The sequence below is a fragment of the Dasypus novemcinctus genome, chromosome 5 (genome assembly GCF_030445035.2).
Source record: "Dasypus novemcinctus isolate mDasNov1 chromosome 5, mDasNov1.1.hap2, whole genome shotgun sequence".
Classification (NCBI taxonomy): domain Eukaryota; kingdom Metazoa; phylum Chordata; class Mammalia; order Cingulata; family Dasypodidae; genus Dasypus; species Dasypus novemcinctus.
In genome coordinates this window covers 76,657,001-76,677,809 of record NC_080677.1, presented here as the reverse complement: position 1 = coordinate 76,677,809, position 20,809 = coordinate 76,657,001, and the positions used below count along the sequence as shown (strand labels likewise).

Sequence of the window (20,809 nt, the reverse complement as noted above, 5' to 3'; positions counted from 1 at the left end):
AGTCCCCATTCAAAACTAGCAGCTTTTCTGGTGACTTGGTAAATGGGCAGGAGTAGCACACCCAAATGAGGACTATGTTATCTTGAAAAGTCCAAAGAGACCAGCTAGGCAATTTGCCTCTTTGTTGGTTTTAGGAGGGACCAGAAGCCGTAGCTTATCCTTCACCTAGAAGGGATATTCATCTTGTTATGCCTCACACCACTGGACACCTTGAAATTTCACTGAGGCAGAAGGCACCTGAATTTTTGTTGAATTTGTCTCCTACCATCTGACACTCAAATGTCTTACCAATAAGTCTAGAGTAGTTGCTACTTCTTGCTCATTAGATCCAATCAACATATCATCAATATAATGGACCAGTGTAATTTCTTGTGGATGTGAGACATGATCAAGGTCCCTGAGGACTAGATTATGACATAGGGCTGGGAAGTTGATATATTTCTGAGTTAGGACAGTGGAGTGTATTGCTGGCCTTGCCAGCTGAAAAAGCAAACTGTTTCTGGTGGTCCTTACTAAAAGAAATTGGAAAAAAAAATTTTTTTTCCAGTTGCCAGATCAGTAGCTGCATCAGGTACCAGTGGATGTGTTAATTTGCTCAAGTAATCATACCACATCTGGAACATCCCTCCAAGAAATGTGGTATTGCTTTTGATTTACTATTTTGCCAGGAAGAGGCAGTTCTAGTGGCTTCTGCCTGGCCTTTCCTACCATAATATAGGCCTCACTACACAAGTCAGGTAACACATGTGAGGATTCTGCCAGTTACTGAGTATGTCTATTCAAATTATGCATTATGGAACTGGGGAAATAACCACAGAAGGGTCCAGGGACCCGCTGGACCCACTGAGCCCACTGTGAGATAGAACTGAGTTAAAACTCTATTGATCACCTGACCTATAAGCCCCTATTCAGACTGGTGGAGCACAGTGATGTTTTGGGTCTCCTGGAATTAATGTCATTTCTGAGCCAGTGTCTAACAATCCCTGTAATATCTGATCATTTCGTTTTCTCCAAAGCGCAGTTACCCTGGTAAAAGGCCGCTGGTCTCTTTGGGGGAGGCTAGGTCCATATTCAGCCAGCTACCTGAATAAATCATTAGAGCCCTTTCTGATCCCTCAAGCTACAACATTAATTCCAGAATCTCTGCTTTGTGGGCCCATATCAATAAATTCAGCCTGACCCAACTTTGTGTTCCTTCTCCTGTAGAGCCTGCCGTACCCTTAATATCCATTTCCACACATATTCCCCTGATTTCTGTCTATATAAATGGGAAAAATCATGTAGTTCTTTGGGAGTGTAGCTCACCCTCTCATGAGTCACACTTTGTATTTCAGTCTAATTACAGTTTCTAGAAGAAAAGAGGAGTGGTCTAGGTGGGTCATGAGAGGAATTAGCATTGTCTTACATGCCCGCTACCTCAGGGCATTCCATTGCAGTTTTATCAAGGGAGGTGGTTACAGGTTTATCATGCACAGTAGTTTAATCTCTAGGAGGAGGCTGGATGGCAGGTTCCTTAGGGCACACTAGAGGTGAGGTGGTTGATTCCTCAGGGCATACCATTACAGGATTATCTGGCAGAGACTCAGCAGAATCTAGAGTATTAATGTCCTCACTGTCATCATTATCAACCTATATGTTCCCATCCCAATTTTCAGGATCCCATTCCTTTCCAGTCAATGTCCTAACTTTAACAACAGACATCCTGCAAGGTTGGGGATTTAATTTATATTGTAATTCAGCCACTTGCACAGTGAGACTCTGGGTCTGGTTTTCAGAAATTTCAAGTCTGAGGCTACATGAAATAAGAGTTTATTTCAGGGCACACATAGAAATTTTCATGTCCTTCTTGTATCACTTAAGCTGAGAATTTGAAGCCTTGAGCTCATCCCTTTCTTTAACAGCTGTATCCAGTGTATTTAGGAACAACTAGCCAACATCATTATACTTTTTAACTCCACAAAACTTTGTTTACATATCAAACACACTTTTACACAGAGCAGCCTCCTATAAGCATTTAAGTAGCAGCATCCAGTGGTGATATTTTGCATATCTCTGCTGCCAATTCATAACATAGGCTATCAGTGCCTTCTTGATAATTGGAAAAGGATTTTTAGTGCCTTTGAATCTGAGGTTAGAGAACCAATTCCAAAAACCCCATAAAACTCTGAAATCTCATTTTTAAGATTCTGTTTTTTAAGAACCATTCTGTATTAGGATTCTCCAAGGAAAACAGAACTGATAAGAGATATGTAGTTAATACACATTATCAGATTTATTACAAGGATTGGCTCACAGGACTTGGAATGGGCAGGTCCAAATGCTGTAAGGCAGGCTGCAAGCTAGGAACTGATGAAGGTTTTCAGTGAATTTCTGGGGGAGGCTGTCTGACTGAAGTAAAGATGGAAATTCTTCCTTTTGACTACTGAAATCATCAGTTGTCCTGTTAAGGCCTTTACTTAACGAGATGAGATTTCTCTCCTCAAAGGCAATGTGTTTAGTTGATTGTAGATGTAATCACCATGGATGCAATCAATTTAGTTATGATTGAAATCCAGGAAATATCCTTACAGTAGCAATCAGGTTAGTGCTTGCTTGGCCAAACAGCTGGGCATTATAACTTAATGTACCAAGTTGACACATGAACTGAACCATCACACTATGCTAACCCTAATTAAAAATGCTGTATATATTTTTAAAAGTGCTGTGTTAATTTCAGACAAAGTATATCTCAGACCAAGGAAAATTATCAAGGATAAAGAGGGACAATACTAAGCTCCATTAGGCGAGATTTTAGCTTTCTTTATTCCAAAGCTAGTATGGCCCTACTACCGAGCCAGTACCCTTCTGAATATTATAGCTGTTGCGCATTATTATGTTTCTCCACTCAGGCTGTGAACTCTTACTGCCCCTGTGTGAGTTTTGATAATTTCTTTGTCTGCTCCTTTCTGGTGTTTTTTTCCCCCTGGCATTAGGTTTCCCTATACACATGTGCTGATCAGTACTCAGCTGAAGACTCCATGGGAATCCTCAGCAAGCTGCAGTGTTCTCCTTTGTACAGCGCTCTCCTCTCTGGTATTCTGCCCTGTGCGCTGTACTGGAAACACTACAGTCAGTATGCTGGGACAATCAGGGCTCACCTTTTTTGTTTCTTCTATTTCGGAGATCACTCTTCTGCTCTGTGTGTTGCCTAGTGTCTGAAATGTTTCACCTGTTTTGTCAGATTTTTTAGTTTCAGGTGAGAAGGGAAGGCACATAAATTGAGTTGTACAGTAATAATTTAAGTGGAAAATATAAAAGTACCATTTTTAGTAATGTTCTCATTAAATCATATGGTTTTAGACCCCATTAACATTGCATAGCCAGAACCAGAGTACATGGTATATTTTGGCAGGCTAATTGTGTTTGTGTTCATCTTCCTTAGTGATCCTGTTTCACTTGAAATAAATGTAGGGATGAATGAGGAGTTAAAGGGGAAACAAGTAATTGAATTTTCTGTTTTTTTTTAAACTCTGTTCTGATTGACAACAAAAATTTGCCTGTTTTGTGTGTGTGTGTTTGTAAAACATGACTAGTTTTACTTTATTACTATGGGAAATTAATGCAAAATATTTATTTCTCTAAGGGTATGGCAATTCAGTTTTTATCATTTTTGGAAAACATTTGCAACAGTGCTTGAAAATACCGCTATGCTCCAAAAATACTTTTCATATTTTGAATGATCAATTTAACTTAACTTTGGAAATAACATGTACTAAGGACTGTTAAAAATTTCTGTAGGGGAAATGAGGTTAGGGTGTTCAGAGACTGTGTCTAGAAACTTATCTCTTCTTTCATTGTAGGCAACTGAATGATCTTCAGCTTTTCTTGTGATGGAGCTGGATTAGTGAACTGAAAGCACAGGGCTAGTTTTCTAGTACCTACCCTATACTTCTTTTCCACTGTAATCTACTAAATGAGAAAATGAAGTTAACTTGAAAAGAAAGGATTTATCTGTATTAAGTTGGTAGGTTGAATATAGAAAATTAACATGAGAAAGAGGGTATTTTGAAACTGAGTTAAAGCTTATCATAATTATTTTCTTTTTTTATTTTGTTGTAATTTGGGACTTAAAAATTGCAAAAATGGTGTGGCGACCCAGGCTCCCCTAAGTCCTCAGCATGTGGCCCCCTGTGTGACCTGGATTAAGTCAAAGGTTAACAACCTTCCCAGCAGGGAGAGAATGTATAGATGTTATGATAAACTATAATCTTCCCAAAGTAGTAAACGTCCTTGGTAAACCATCCTTCCTAGGAGCATAGTGAAAACACCACCACACCCCATGTGTATGCTTCATGAACCCTACCAGGAACTCTGTTCTCATACCCTATGGGATGTCCTTGTTCTGAAACTCCTTATATGTCACCCTCATTTTCTCATCTCTTTGCAGAAAGCTAACTTCATTCTTTGACAGGCTGCCATCGAAGTTTGTCTCCTGTCTGTAAGTCCCAATAAAGCTTATGCCTGACTAAATGCCAGGTGTGTTCTTTGGTCTTGTGGCCTCACCAACTTGCGCCCTTCAGGAGTTGGGTTGTAACAACTGGTATAAAGAATTCTTATATTTCCTTCACCCAAATTCCCTAAGTATTAATTACTACATTTGCTATATCTTTCTCTCTCTATATACAGATAAATGTATATTACTTTTTTCCTCATTCGTTTGAGCCATGATGCTCCTTCTACATATTTCCAGTTCATATTTCCTAAAATCAAGCTCATTGTCCTACATGAACACAGTACAGTTATCAAAATTGGAGAACTAACTTTGATACAATACTATTATCTAATATGTAGATATAGTATTCATATTTCCCCAATTGTCCCAATTCTGTGTTTTATCAAATGATGTGCATGTGTTGCATTTATTTGTCATGTGTCTAGTTTTCTTTAAGCTGGAACAGGTTATTTTTTTTCATCTAAACAATTTTATTGAAGTATATTGTTCATACATGAACATACTTAAACAATAAGTGTATAGTAAAAGTTGTGAACTTGCAAAATAAATATGCATATCACCATACAGGGCTCCCATACATCACCACACCACCAACACCCTACATTGTTGTAAAGCATTTGTTACCAACTATGAAAGAGCATAGTCAAAATATTACTACCAACTATAGCCAATATCTTACATTTGGTTTATTTTCTCTCAGCCTACCTGATTATTGTCACCCTGTATTAATAATTTATATTTGTTATAGTTCAGGAGAGAACATTCTCATATTTATTCTGCTAACCACAGTCCATACTCAGCCTCAGGAGCTAGAACAGTTATTGAACCTGTCTTTGTATTTCATGATACTGACACATTTTAAGCATTGAGCCAATTATTTAGTAGAATGTACTTCTATTTGAGTTTGGCTAATGTTTCCTCATGATTAGGTTATGCACTCTTGGCAAGAATACCCACAGACATAATGTTGGATTCTTTCCAGAACATTGTATCAGGAGGCAAATGCTGTAGATTTCTCCTGTTACCTGTGATGATAACTTTGGTTGTATAATTAGAGTGATATCTGCCAGGTTTCTCTATTCTATTCTTTGTAACTAATCCATATTTTATATAGAACTAATTTGAGATTATGTAAATATCTTATTACTCTGAAAATTTACCCATTACTTTTAGCATCTCTTGGTGATTCTCACAGGAGTCAGTTGTTATCCCAAATAGTGATTTGTCCAGGTCTATGATTTCTTCTACATTTATAACTTCACTTCCCACTCTAAAGAAGACCTTCTCATTCTTTTTTTTTTTCAATTAAAAAATTATTTTAAAGAAGCTTTAGATTGTATAAATGTTACATCAGAAATATAGAAGGGGAAACGGACTTTGGCCCAGTGGTTAGGGCATCCGTCTACCATATGGGAGGTCCGTGGTTCAAACCCATCAGCCATGCGCAGGGCTGATGCGCGCAAGGAGTGCCGTGCCACGCAAGGGTGTCCCCCGCGTGGGGGAGCCCCACGCGCAAGGAGTGCGCCCATGAGGAAAGCCGCCCAGCGTGAAAAATGCAGTCCTGCCCAGGAATGGCGCCGCCCACACTTCCCGTGCCGCTGACGACAACAGAAGCGGACAAAGAAACAAGACGCAGCAAATAGACACCAAGAACAGACAACCAGGGGAGGGGGGGGGGGGAATAAATAAATAAATAAATCTTTAAAAAAAAAAAAAAAGAAATATAGAGGATTCCTGTATACACCACTCCACTCCTTCCACACTTTCCCCCATTGACATCTTTTATTAGTGTGGTACGTTTGTTAAAATTGATCAACATATATTGAATCATTGCTACTAATCATGGACTATTGTTTACATTATAATTTACAATTTGTCCTGCCCAATTTTATAAGTTTTAACAAAATGTATAATGGACTGTGTCTGTCATTGCAATGTCATGCAGGACAATTCCAATGTCCCAAAAATGCCCCCATGTTAAAACTATTCTTAACTTTCCCCATCAGAAACTCTGGTGGCCACTGCCTTTATATGAATGAAACAAGTTCTTCCATTACTAAAATAATAATAAATCTACTTTAATCCATAGTTGCATTTCCCCCTTATGTTTGTTCATTTCTCAAGATGAGGATTTGGGGTGGTGATGCCCATTCTGTTTCTGATTGAGCGGGACCTTAGATCCTGTGAGGCAGATGGATGGAATTGTCTTGCTTGCATATATAGATACTCTTTGTTTTTTTGGATGCACATTGACCATCATCATCCTTTTGCTAGTTGTCCTGGGTGATTCTCTTGAACTGGAGAGTAGGTGTAGCAGCTCTGCTGAGATTTGGGGCTCAACAGGCATATGAACAGACTGAAGATTTAAGTTTCTGGGATATATACTTAACAAGCATAGTGCTAATTATAGGTTCAAATAAAAGGCGTAGAATATCCACACATAGGGCAATTATAAATGAGTCTAAGTCTGTTACATTGGGAAGCATATATTCCAAAGGAAGGTCTACTGACAGGGTGCTGAATTCCTGAGATTGCCTACCCTGTCTATAGTGTCTAGATGTCTCCAGAGCCTTCAGGACCTCCACTCTTGAGGTACTGCTTACTGTCTGTAGTGTCTAGATGTCTCTAGAACTCTCAGGAGCCCCACTCTTTGAGGCACTGTTTACTATGGCAATGAGAACCTGCTGAGACATGCAAAAGTGTAACCTCTGGAGTGACCTCCTGAATCACTTTGAAATCTCTTAGCCATAAAAATGAACTTGTATTTAATATTTCCCTCTTTTAGTCAAGGTCTTTTTCCAGATTCATTGCTAGTTGGCATTTGGTAATAATCCCTCTGTCCTACGGAGGCTCATCCCGAGAAGTCATGTCCCATGCCGGGGGGAAGGTAATGCATTTGTATTATGCTGAGTTTGGCTTAGAGAGAGGCCACATTTGAGCAACAAAAACCTTCCCCCCTTTTTTTTTTCTTTTAAAAGATTTATTTTTTATTTATTTCTCTCACCCCTCACCCCCCCCCCCCCCCCCCCGGTTGTCTGCTCTCTGTCCATTCACTGTGTGTTCTTCTGTGTCCGCTTGTATTCTTACCAGCAGCACCCGGAATCTGTGTCTCATTTTATTGCATCAGTTCTCTGTTTGTGCGGTGTCATTCCTGGGCAGGCTGCACTTCTTTCGTACTGGGCGGCTCTCCTTATGGGGCACATTCCTTGCACGTGGGGCTCCCCTACATGGGGGACACCCCTGTGTGGCACGGCACTCCTTTTGCACATCAGCACTGCACGTGGGCCAGCTTATCACACGGGTCAGGAGACCCTGGGTTTGAACCTTGGACCTCCCATGTGGTAGGCAGATGCCCTATCCTTTGGGCCAAATCCACTTCCCCTGTCTGTCTTTTTTATCTCTCTCTATCTACCTCTCTCTCTCCATCTATCTCTCTTTATAGGTATAGACTCATTCTTATTTTATTCTTTTAAGAATGCCCCTGTCATTCTTTGAACACTTCTTTGTTGCACAATATGTTCCAGGATTACTTGTGTTTTCCCGGCTGCAGCTCTGGAATCAGACATTTTCCACAGAGCCCTGTTTCCTTTTATTATTGAATGCTCTTTAGAAACCAAGGTCTGGATGTTAGGTGTGCCTGTTGCTACTAGGAAGTCATTGCTTCTAGGCCTTTTCAGTGGATGTAACTAAGTATATGCATGTATATATGTGTGCGGCATGTGTAATTCATCTTTGTTTTCAGAAAGTAATATTCAGTCAACTAGTGTCATGACTGGTAAACATTTTTTTAAAATTATTTTCATTTTTAATTAGTACTTAAAAATATAGTCTTAGGCTGCATGGCCAAATGATCATGTCCTTATTGAAGGAAGTTATAGGTCCACTGTGTTTTGTATTCTCCAATTAGATTTTTTAAATATACTTATTTATTTTTTTAAAAAGATACTTAGATTACACAAATGTTACATAAAAACTATAGGGGATTCTCATACACCCTACTCCCTACCCCTCCCACATTTTCCCAACTTAACAATATCCTTCATTAATGGTAAATTTGTTACAATTGATGTACACATTTTGGAGCATTGCCACTAAGCGTGGATTATAGTTTACATTGTAGTTTACTCTCTTTCCCGCACAATTTTGTAAGTTATGACAAGATATAGGATGGTCTGTATGGTCATTGCAATGTCATTCAGGACAATTCCAAGGACCTATTTTTCCCTCTCCCTCCCCTCAGAAACTCCAGTGGCCACTGCCTCCACATCAGTGATAAAAGTTCTTCCATTGCTAGAATCACAATAAATTTATAGTAGGATACCTGTTAATCAACTCTAGTCCCATTGTTCATCCCCCAGTCCTGAGGATTCTTGTTTTGCTTTGTTTTTTAGGAGGTACTGGGGATTGGACCCACAACCTCATGTATGGGAAGCAGGTGCTCAACCACTTGAGCTATATCCATTCCCCAACATATACATGTTTTAAGAGGTCATTGTTATATAAAGTTTAGGAAAAATACTAGCTCCAGATATTTTCCCCACATATTCCTTTTCACAGAGGAAAATCCTTTCAACTCTCTTGCTCATACTTTATTTACTTCCATTCATAGAGATATGTAGGGGTCTTCTGCAGGGAATAAACTTCTAGTCATTTGCAGTTTGGGGATGAAATAGTCACTCTGTGGCATGGGTGGGAAAGGGGATCTGTCACTTTAACAGCTTCCAACAAGTCTTCCTTCTTTTTGTCCCACTTTCACTACCTCTTCAGTGGTGCTCTAGCTGCCAGTCTTCGCACTTTTGATTTTTATGGCATGAATTGGATTGATTTTCTCCCTTCACTTTTGCCTTCTGCTTTCTCAGTCCTACTAAGTCAGTCACTAGTCATATATCTTATTTCAAGCTTCCTTTTTGTGGTTGTTTTCTCTGTATTCTCCCTGCCCCTTGTGTGTGTATGTCTTTGTTGTAGTTTCAATTAAGTATTGTAAGGGAGTGATGTTAGATATGTTCAGTCTGTCATCTTTTTCTGGAAGTATGAAATATTCAAATTTTAAATTACCCCTTAAGTAATTAAGTTATTTGTACCCTGTTGCTTATATGTTCTCACAATTTAATTTCCTATGACGATCTGGGCCTAGAAGAATCTGAAGTAACTTGTCAATTCGGTTATGTAAAGAGAAAAATTATTTTCAATAGAGGAAATAACACGCATAACTAGAAGGCAAGCACAGTAGTGTATGGTATATGTGGGTCTCCACGTGGTTAGATTGTAGGGTATGTGTATGGGTGGGAAGTGGGAAGGGGTGGTAAGAGGTTCTGAGTAGAGGAAGAAGGTAAAGATAATAGATGCGAGCGACTGTAAAGGCACTCTGTGGAATAGAAAGTTCTTGTATATTGTTCTATTAAACTCTTATCTAAGGCAATGGGAAATCATTAGTGTTTTTAAGCAGAAGAGAAATATAATGAAATCAGTATTTTAGAAAGATAAATGGTGTTAAGTGGAGGAAGAAAAATAGACAATTAGAGTTGTCCTGGTAATAGATGATATGGGTTATCCACCAGGGCTGTGGTAGTGGGACCAGGAAAGAGGGAAGGTCATAGGAGAGAGATTTTGGAGGTGTGACCAATAAGCTATATTAATTTATTCCTTCATATTTACTGAGTAGTTTATATGTGCCAGTTATAGAATTTGGGTGGGGGGAGGGAAGACAAGAAAGATTTCCAGCTTCCTTCCTAGGAAAATTGAGTATATTTTAAAAGAGGAGTAGATTTTACAAGGGAAAATACATTTTAGTTCTTTTCTTGGAGGTATTTGTAACAATTAAGTTCAGAGTAGAGCTTAATCTATGACCCTGTATTTTCTGTTTAGGAATTTGAAGTTATAAAAAGAATTGAAACTTAACTTCCTTTTGTCAGAAATAGCAGAAGTAAAAGAACAGCTGTTGTTAGCTTAAAACCTTATCATAGAGTGCTTATATTTTACTTTTTAGTTAAGTCAGTAACTTAAAAGATTGAGTTTAATACTTAGAAAAATAAATATTAAAAAAAAGTGAATATGGGGATTTCTGAGTAAAAATGAGGTATGATCACAGAAGTTTTCTTCTGTAATACCAAATGAAAGAAAGAAAAAGTGTTGTGCTTTTGGGGGGCAGGTAAAATTAGAATAGAAGCAGACAAAAAAGGGGTATATAACATGGAGGCCAAGGGAAAAATGAGAAGATTTGGGTTGTATATGACAAGACTTCTAATTCCAACCCCGTATTCCAGAAGCAAGGCTAAGGAGAGACCTACAAAACATTGAGAATGCTCTTTAATACTCTCCAGAGAAGGAGACCTAAAGGGCGAGTAGGGAACAAAACACCAAGGCAAACTCCTTGAGAAGACCTTACATGTCATTGCCAAGGCTCATTAAAGATAGGAAATATTGCCTGGGCTTGGCATTTTGAATGGTATTGAGTTAAGGTCAAGGCCAAAACCTATGAAGATAGGATATGCCCTTGACTAGGAGCATGGACTCTAGTACAGGACATTTAATGGTACTTCAGCAATGGCTGTATTGAGTCTAATCTAAGCTCTCCCTTTCCCTGTTTCCTGCATCTTTGAGCAAGAGTTATTAAAGAAAAAATGTGTGGCAACTGCAGAAATACACAACAGGAAAAAAAAAGTGAACATGAAAATACTGTCCTACATAAGAGTAACTAAATATTCCTGAAATAGAGACTCCAACAAGTAGAACAGAAACAGTATTGAGAAATATAATCCAGAAAATTTCTGAAATGAAAAGTGAATATGGAAATTGAAAAGGCATGTTAAATACCAGGAAAAAAAAGGAATTATTAAAATTCAGCATACCCTTGTTATTAACTTCAAAAATAAGGAGAGAATTATTTTGGCATCCTGGCTGAAAAAGAGAACATGATTTGTATAAGGGGAAAAAACAGTCAAGCTGGCTGCAGACTTCCCTGTTACAGTCAATTCCAAAAGGCAGTTAGTTAGATTTGGTCTGTGTACTAACAGTGGCTAAAACTATAAGGTTTTATGCTCTTAAGTATAAGATATATGGAGGTAGGCAGTCCAGAACTGGTATGGTAGCTTCACCAGTGTCAGTCCAGGCTCCTAACAGACCTGCTTCTGATCTCAAAGTTGTTATCCACAGTGACTGTTAGAACTTCTGCCGTTAAATATTATTCCAAGAGCAGGAAAGAGGAATTGGGAGGAGAGCGCTTTTGTTCTTTTCCCCCCGAGTTGTATTATTTTAAGGAACCCAACATGTCTGCTCATATCTCAACCAGAACATAGTCATGGTCATCCCTAGATGCAGGAAAGCATAGGAATGGTCTTTATTTTGGGCAACAATGTGCTCAGTGAAATTTTTTGAAAAAGGAAGAGGAGAATGGTATAATGAGAGTCAATTAGAAGTCTGCCATGCCAACCAAACTGTGATTCAAGGAAACCGGTGAATGTTTTCTAACATGGAAAAACTCAAGGACTACAGCACTCCTGAGCCTGTCTTGAAAACTGCTGCTTGATAATTAAATTAACCTCAAATGAATAAAAATTAACAGTAAAAAATTCAGGTGTGGCAAAGCATTGTAAAAAGAAATCATGGTGAGTAAGCGGATGTGACTCAAGTGACTGCATACATACTTCCTACATGGGAGGTCCTGGGTTTGGTTTCCAGTGACTCCTACAAACAAAAAAACAACAAGCAAACAAACGAAAAACCATTTCAGAGGAGCCAGTGTAGCTCAGTGGTTGAGTGCTGGCTTCCCACATACGAGGTCCTGGGTTCAATCTCCTGCTCCTCTACCGCAAAAGAAAAAAAAAAGAATCCGTGGTATATTAGTCAGCCAAAGGGGTGCTGATGCAAAACCAGAAATGGGTTGGTTTCTATAAAGAGTGTTTATTTGAGGTAGGAGCTTACAGACATAAGGCCATAAAGCATAAGTTACTTCCCTCACCAAAATTTATTTCTACGTGTTGGAGCAAGATGACTGCTGATGTCTGCAAGGGCTCAGGCTTCCTGGGTTCCTCTCTTCCCAGGTCTTACTTCTCTCTGGGCTCAGGTCCTCTGTTTTCTCTACAAGGTCAACTGTAGACTATAAGGCTCTCTAGGCTTTGCCTCTTTCCACAAGATCATCTGTAGACTATCAGGTGAATGGCCCTGTTTCTCTCTCTGGGGTTTCTGCCATGTCTAAGGAGCCATCTCTATTCCTCTGTGTTCTTCTCCAGGCTCAGGTCCTCTCTTCCCGGACCTTCCTTCTCTCTCCTCTCTATGCTTACTTCCTGGGGCTCCAGCTCAAGACTCCAGCATTAAAAACTCCAACTCTGTCCTATGCCATGCCTTTTATCTGTGAGTCTCCACCCACCAAGGGGCAGGGACTCAGCACACTACTGATGTGCCCCAATCAAAGCCCTAATCATAATTCAATCATGCCCAGGTACAGGCCAGTTTATGAACATAATCCAATATTTATTTTTGTAATTCATAACTATATCAAACTGCTATACATGGTGAGCATTTGATCCAATTAAATGTAGAAGGAAACAGCTTGGAGAATGGCTATTGTGGAACAAAATGTACATAAGTTGGTCAAGATTTATAGACAGCAATTAGGACTTGGGAGGAAGTATAATTATGTTAATTATGACATCTTTCATACCAGGGAGTCAATTTGGTACAATGTAAAGTTAAAATATATAGGTAAACAGTTGAAGTCATTACGAGTTATTGAAGGATGATTTTTGTCATAATTTTTTTCTTAATGTTAGGAGGATCTTTTAGGAGCTCTATCACTTTTGTGGGGAACATCTGAAGTTCATGAGTTTTTCCAGTTTTCATTTTCTTTTCTGTAGAATTCATGGAAAATTAAATTTAATGTATTTAATTTTTAAAAAGGGAATACATGTCATTTTAACACATTTAAGTTAATCCAAAGTTTAAAAAATGATTGCTTTTCTTTCCCTTTTCAAATTCTTACTCCCTCTCATCCCTTCAAAGGTTTGCAGAGGTGTATCTATCCAGGTTTGTCTATTTGTTTTTATAAAAGGTTATTTCCTTTTTTCCTTCTTTTATAAACTTTACTGCAGTAAATAGTTTTGCACTTGTGTATCAAGAGGCAGTATGAGTATTTCTCTAGAGTTCCTGGGTTTAAAGGTTTGCACATTGTAAATTTTAGTAGTTAATGTAAAATTGCCCTTTTAAAAAGCTGTATTAGTAGATATAGTGCTTGGCACAAAGTAAATAAAAGTATACATTTCTTCCACATCCTCACTGACACTGGATTTTACCGAAAATTTTGCCAATCTTATAGTACACACACAAAAAACCCCTTATTTTAATTGGTATGTCTTTAATTAATCAAAAGCCCTAAACTGATCTAATCAAATAATCTAATCATGAGCCCCTTAACTGAATTTAATACAGTTGAAGGGCCCCACACCTACAGGAATGGATTAGTTCAAGAACAGTCTTGGGAAACGGACTTGGCCCAATGGATAGAGCATCCACCTACCACATGGGAGGTCCCAGCTTCAAACCCCGGGCCTCCTTGACCCATGTGGAACTGGACTACACGTAGTGCTGATGCACACAAGGAGGGCCATGCCACACAGGGTTGTCCCCCACGTAGGGGAGCCCCACACCTAAGGAGTGCGCCCCGTAAGGAGAAAGCACGAAAGAAAGTGCAGCCTGCCCAAGAATGGTGCCGCGCACACGGAGAGCTGACACAGCAAGATGACGCAACAAAAAGAAACACAGATTCTTGGTGCCCCTGATAATGATAGAAGCAGTCACAGAAGAACACACAGCGAATGGACACAGAGAGCAGACAACTGGGGAGAGGAAGGGGAGAAAAAAAGAAAAAAGTCAACAACAACAACAAAAAAAGAACAGTCTTTTCTGGAATTCACAAATCCAAACTGATTTAGTTAGTTAATGTTTCTGCTGGAGGCCAGGGATAGCATATCCATATTGAGTAGAATCTGATGGGTTGATGATAAAACTTTATTGTGAATAAATGAGGAAGTTAGACCATTTAAATGGATAATATTCCATTATTTATTTTTTCCAGTAGCATATCAGTCAAAATAAAACATGAAGCACAATCAGTTAGCTATTTAATAGACCATTTAAGCTTAAAAAAAAACAAAACAAAAGAATTCTCAAGAAATATTAAAGGTTCTAAGGGTAAATGCTGAAGTTAAAGAACTCCCCCCAAATTTTTTTTCTATTTTTGGGCATTTGGGGGCTTCTACAAATGGTGCTGCTATTTATATTGTGGTACATTTCTTTGGGTGAATACATATAAACCTACATATAGAGAGAGTATGTATCCAGGAATGGAACTGGTACATCATATGGTACTCCTTTGTTAAGATCTGTTGATGCTGCCAAACAGTTTTACAAAGGGGTCATATCAATATACACTCCCATAAGCACCATAAGCAGTGTATGAGAGCTCCAATTTCTTCAAGGCCACACCAACCCTTGGTTGTCTAAAGATACATTTTTGTTTTCCTTTCATTTGGTGGTGCAGTGCATAACATCACTGTTTTAAGTTGCATTTTCCCAGTGATTAATAAAGTCAAGTCCTTTTTATTTTATGTTCAATGGCCATTGGTATATCCATTTCTGTTATCTATTAAAATCTTTTGCCCATATTTTTTTAAAAAATGCTGCTTTTACACCCTCTTAATGGTGTCTTGTGTGTGTGTGTGTGTGTTTAAGGAAGAACAGGTATTACAGGGGAAGTGTGAAGGGGTGCAGAGGGTAAAGGACCTATGCATCCTGAAACTAAAGAAACCTGGAGCTGCACCTAGACCTGGGGTGGGGATGGAAGTAGGGTGTGATGATCAAAGCTATGTGCTTGGCTTGTTTTAGTTGTGAGCACCTTTCCTAGGTCATCTTTGTTGTGCCTGCAGATTTCTTTTCATGTGTGTTTCCTGTAATCTTGGAAATGCTTTGTTGTTGGTACCCTTGACATAACAGTACCTAGCAAGAGAAATGTATGCATTACAACAACTGATTACAAGGGACCCACCTGTTCCCCTTCCCTGCCCTCTCCCAATCATGGTAGGAGTCCAAGTGCCCTTTCATCCTTTTAGGTTTGGGGGGGGGGGTCTAAGTGTTAACTCTTGATTAACCTCCTGGTACATTGAAACAAAGGCCCAGAGAGATACAGCCACTTGCCCAGGGTAACACATCATACCAGCATCAGGGCCAAGAACAGAACCCAGGCCACTAGGCCCCAGTGTGGATCCCTCTCTCTTTCTGGGTTTGTCATGGAGGTATCCAGAGATAGCTGCAGTAGATAAATCTGGAAATACAATAGTTCTGTCTTGGCTCTGTCTATATATATCCTGGAGACTGCTCTGTGCTCTCTATATGTACTCCAAGAGAGTGGGTGTGTGACTAGTGCTAGAAAGCAGGTTATTAAATAACCAGCCTACCTACCCCTGCTGACTCAAGCTGGACTCAAGCCCACCCAGCTGGCCATTGGAAATGCATTTCACCTATTAATTTCAGCCATTAGCTTTGTTACCAGGACACCAAGAGGGTGAGAGAGCTGACCTGGTTCTATCATGGGCACTGTGATTGGTGAGGACCTGCCACCTGGGCCCTCTGCTCTGCCTGGAGAAACATGAAGGAAATTTGTCAGAGTCAAGATTGGCCAAACCTGTGAAACTGTTCAGAAAATCATCACCTGGGCCATGCCACATTCCTCAAAGACCTTAGAACCTCTTTGTAGGTGTGCCTTGACTTGGGGCTATGCAATCTCTATTGCAAGAGAAGCCAGAGAAGGGAAGTGCATCATGATTTCTTATTCCAAACTCCTCTGACATAGCCCCCGTGGCTCCCAATCACCCCCCAATATCTGAGCTTCACTCAGAATACTTGTCTCCAGTGTTCTTCCTAGAGAGAGAAATGACTCAAACCAGGCCCAGGGTTCAGGCATCCTGACTTCCAAGTGCAGAGGACTTTTCTGTGTTCCCAGCTGCTCTGCTCATATGAAGACACTTCTGTTCCTTCTGTGGCAGGCCCAGGGGCAGAGGAAGGGCAGAGGAGTGAACTGGAGGAATCTATAGGTGGCCAAAGCTAGGGAGACCTAAATGTAATATTTGGAGAAAGGGATACTCTTGCAGACTGAGAACTAACTGAAGAGCTAATCTGAAGCCCTCTCCCATCCCCAGCCAGACTGCTGCAAATACCAGATCGGACCCAGCCTCCTGTGCTGAGGTGGGGGACGACATGCCAGATCAGCCTCTACCTTAGACTGACTTGCTATTGTGCCAGGGAAGAAACTTTATCCTTTTGTACCTAACTTCCAGCCCCTTTGCCCAGCATAAGGGCTCAATAAATGCCTGTTGACTGAAAAGTACTCTCTTTGCTGTCTGTTCTCTACATGATGAGGGTGGGGATTTGAGTTGACCTGAGCAAAGAAGAAATTCTCAAAAGGAATCAGAAAAATTGGGGTTGTTATGGAAGAAAAGACTCCATAACTCAGTTCTAGGTGTCAAGGTAGAGTTCATGCTGTACTAGGGAGTTCCTTCAGGTTCCCCAAAGTCTCACATTTGGATCATTGATTGGGTCGTGCTGCCTAAAGAAGTGATTGGAAACCCACCCCCACCTCTATCCTGTGTAAGGTGCCATAAACCAGAGCTTATTTTGAGCCAGCTTGTTTCCTGTTCTCCAACCACAGGTGTGCAGTGATGAGGTGAAACTGGGGTGGGGTGTGAGTGGTGGGAGGGGAACAAAGGCAGCAGCAGCTGGGGCATTCCCTTCCCTACCTTGGACTTACCCAGGCTCCAATTTGAGGAATGGCAGCAGCTCCCTTCATTTACCTTCCAGAGGTTGTTTTTTTTTTAACAAATCAATTTTATTAATACATATTAATAAATCATAAGTCCATCCAAAGTGTATAGTCAGTGGTATTAAGTATAATCATATAGTTGTGCAGTCATCACTTCAATTATTTTTAGAGCATTTTCATTATTACAGTAGTAATAATACTAAAAAACAAAAACCAAACAAACAAAACTCATTACTTCTCAATCTCTGTATGCTTCCCCTCCCATACATAGCTGCTAATCTGTTTGCTTCTTTCTATTAGGTTGTTGCAAAAGGAATTGTGGTTTCAGACAGTGAATTTTAAATCATTATAACAAGGCTCAAACACATCCTTATTAATCAAAATAGGAACCATTACAATCAACACATTTCTGCCATGAGAAATAAGTTTGTATATTCTTGTAGCATAAAAATCCATGCTTTGGGATTCGACAAACTCTTGGAAAGCATTTTCTGCATCCTTCTGTTGTGGAAGCATTTTCCCTGCAAAAACTTGTCAAAATGCTTGGAGAAGTGGTAGTCGGTTGGTGAGAGGTCAGGTGAACAAGGGAGATAAGGCAAAACTTTGTAGCCCAATTCATTCAACTTTTTAAGCGTTGGCTGGGCGACATGGGGTTGGACACTGTCGTGGAAAAGAATTGGGCCCTCTCTGTTGACCAATACTAGCTGCAGGCATTGCAGTTTTCGGTGCATCTGATCGATTTACTGAGCATACTTCTCAGATGTAATGGTTTCACTGGGATTCAGAAAACTATAGTGGATCATTCTGGCAGCGAACCACCAAACAGTGACCATGACTTTTTTTTGGTGGGAGTTTGGCTTTAGGAAGTGCTTTGGAGCTTCTTCTTGGTTCAACCACTAAGCTGGTTGTTGCCAGTTGTCATATAAAATCCACTTTTCATCGAATGTCACAATCTGATTGAGAAATGGTTCATTGTTGCTGCATAGAATAAGAGAAGATGACACTTGAAAGCGAAGATTTTTAAAAATTTTGGTCAACTCATGAGGCACCCACTTACCAAGCTTTTTCAACTTTGCAATTTGCTTCAAATGCCGAACAACTGTAGAATGGTCAACATTGAGTTCTACAGCAACTTCTCGTGTTGTTTAAGAGGATTAGCTTCAATGATTGCACTCAGTTGGTCATTGTCAGCTTTCAATGACTGGCCACTATGCTCCTCATCTTCAAGTCTCTTGTCTCCTTTACAAAACTTTTTGAACCACCACCGCACTGGACTTTTTTAAGCAATTCCTGGTCCAAATGTATTGTTTTTTTTTGTTGTTGTTGTTGTTTTTTAAGATTTTATTTATTTATTTAATTCCCCCCCAACCCCCCCGCCGGTTGTCTGTTCTCTGTGTCTATTTTGCTGCGTCTTGTTGTCTTGTTTCTTTGTCCGCTTCTGTTGTCGTCAGCGGCACAGGAAGTGTGGGCGGCGCCACCCCTGGGCAGGCTGCTCTTTCTTTCGCGCTGGGCGGCTCTCCTTACGGGCGCACTCCTTGCGCGTGGGGCTCCCCTACACGTGTGGCACGGCACTCCTTGCGCGCATCAGCACTGCGCATGGGCCAGCTCCACACGGGTCAAGGAGGCCTGGGGTTTGAACCGTGGACCTCCCATGTGGTAGACGGACACCCTAACCACTGGGCCAAGTCCATTTCCCCCAAATGTATTGTTGATGTTGCGAGTTATCTCTGCTGCTTTACAACCCATTTTGAACTCAAATGAGAAAATCGCTTGAATTTGCTTTTTGTCTAACATCATTTCCATAGTCTAAAATATCAAATAAACAGCAAGTAATAAGTAGCAAAAAAACAAAGCAAGAAATGCACATTAAAATGACATATAACATAACCACATTTGTTTAAGAATGTATGCCCATAGCTAACAGCAAAATTCAACAATGCAAAATAGCAATTACTTTTGCACCAAGCTAAAAATTTGTATTTATATTTTGTAAAAAAGTCTTATATATGCAATATCACCTATGTTCATGTTTTACATGAGATTTCACTATGTTGTGCAATCCTATGTTACAGTTTTAACTTTCCTTCTACTTATATAATTGTTGTCCTTAGACTTTCCTTTTCAACCACTGCATTACCCATATAATAGCTCTGGTAGTCACAAAGAACATTATGTGCTTTCACCATTTCTATTCATTTCCAAAGATTTACAAACAGCCTTTTAACCAATTCTGCACTGATTAGCCCTCAGCTTTTCATTCTATTTTCTGGTGACCTATATTCTAATTATTCCATGAGTTTACAGAATGTATTTAGTTCATAATGGTGCAGTCATACAGTATTAGTCCTTTTGTGCTGGCTTGCTTCACTCAACATAATGTCCTCCAGGTTCATCCATGCTGTCATATGCTTCACGACTTTTTTTTTAAAAAAAAGATTATTTCTCCCCACTCCCTCCATTGCTCTCTGTGTCCATTTGCTGTGTTCTTCTGTGTCTGCTTGTATTCTCATTAGGCAGCCCCAGGAATCCATCTGGGACCTTCCAAAATGGGAGAGAGGCGATCGTTCTCTTGCGCCACCTCAGCTCCCTGATCTACTGCATCTCTTATTATCTCTCCTCTGTGTCTCTTTTTGTAGCGTCATCTTGCTGCACCAGCTCTTCGTGTTGGCCGGCACTCCTGTGCGGAGCAGCATTCCTGTGCGGGGCAGTACACTGCACAGGCCAGCACTCCATGTGGGACAGCTCTCCACACGGGCCAGCTTGCCTTCATCAGGAGGTCCTGGGCATTGAACCTGGACCTCCTATGTGGTAGATGGGAGCCCAATGGCTTGAGCCACATCTACTTCCCAGGACTTCATTTCTTCTTACTGCTGCTTAATATTCCATTGTGTGTATACACCACAATTTGTTTATCCATTCATTGGTTGAGGGACACCTGGGTTGTTTGCAACTTTTGGCTTTCATGGATATCAATGCTATGAACATTGGGGTGCAGATGTCTATTTGTGTCACTGCTCTCAGTTCTTCTGGGTGCTTACCTAGCATTGGTTATTGCTGGGTCACACAGAAAGCCTATGTTCAACTTCCTTAGAAAATGCTGAACAATCCTCCACAGTGGTTGTACCATTGTACATTGCCATCAATAGTGAATAAGCATTCCTCTCTCTCCACATGCTCTCTGACATTTATAGCTTTCCAACTTTTAATAGCAACCAGTCTAATAGGTGTGAAATGATATCTCGTTGTAGTTTTTGATTTGCATTTCCCTAATCCCTAGTGATGTTGAATATTTCTTCATGGGTTTCTTCCATCATTTGTATTTCTTCTTTTGACATTAGTCTTTTCAAACCTTTTGCCCATTTTTTTAATCAGATAGTTTGTCTTTTTGTTGTTGAGTTGTATGATCTTTTAATATATCATGGATGTTAAACCCTTATCTGGGGAAGCAGTTGTGGCTCAAGCTGTTGGGATCCTGCCTACCACATGGGAGGTCCTGGGTTTGGTTCCCA

At 40.0% G+C, this 20,809-nt stretch overlaps 1 protein-coding gene across 4 annotated transcripts in view; it reads left to right on the top strand.

The window, feature by feature from the left end:
• PHTF2 (putative homeodomain transcription factor 2) overlaps positions 1–20,809 on the top strand; it is a 170,225-nt gene that overhangs the window by 9,639 nt on the left and 139,777 nt on the right. The gene's annotated exons all lie outside the window — the stretch shown is intronic.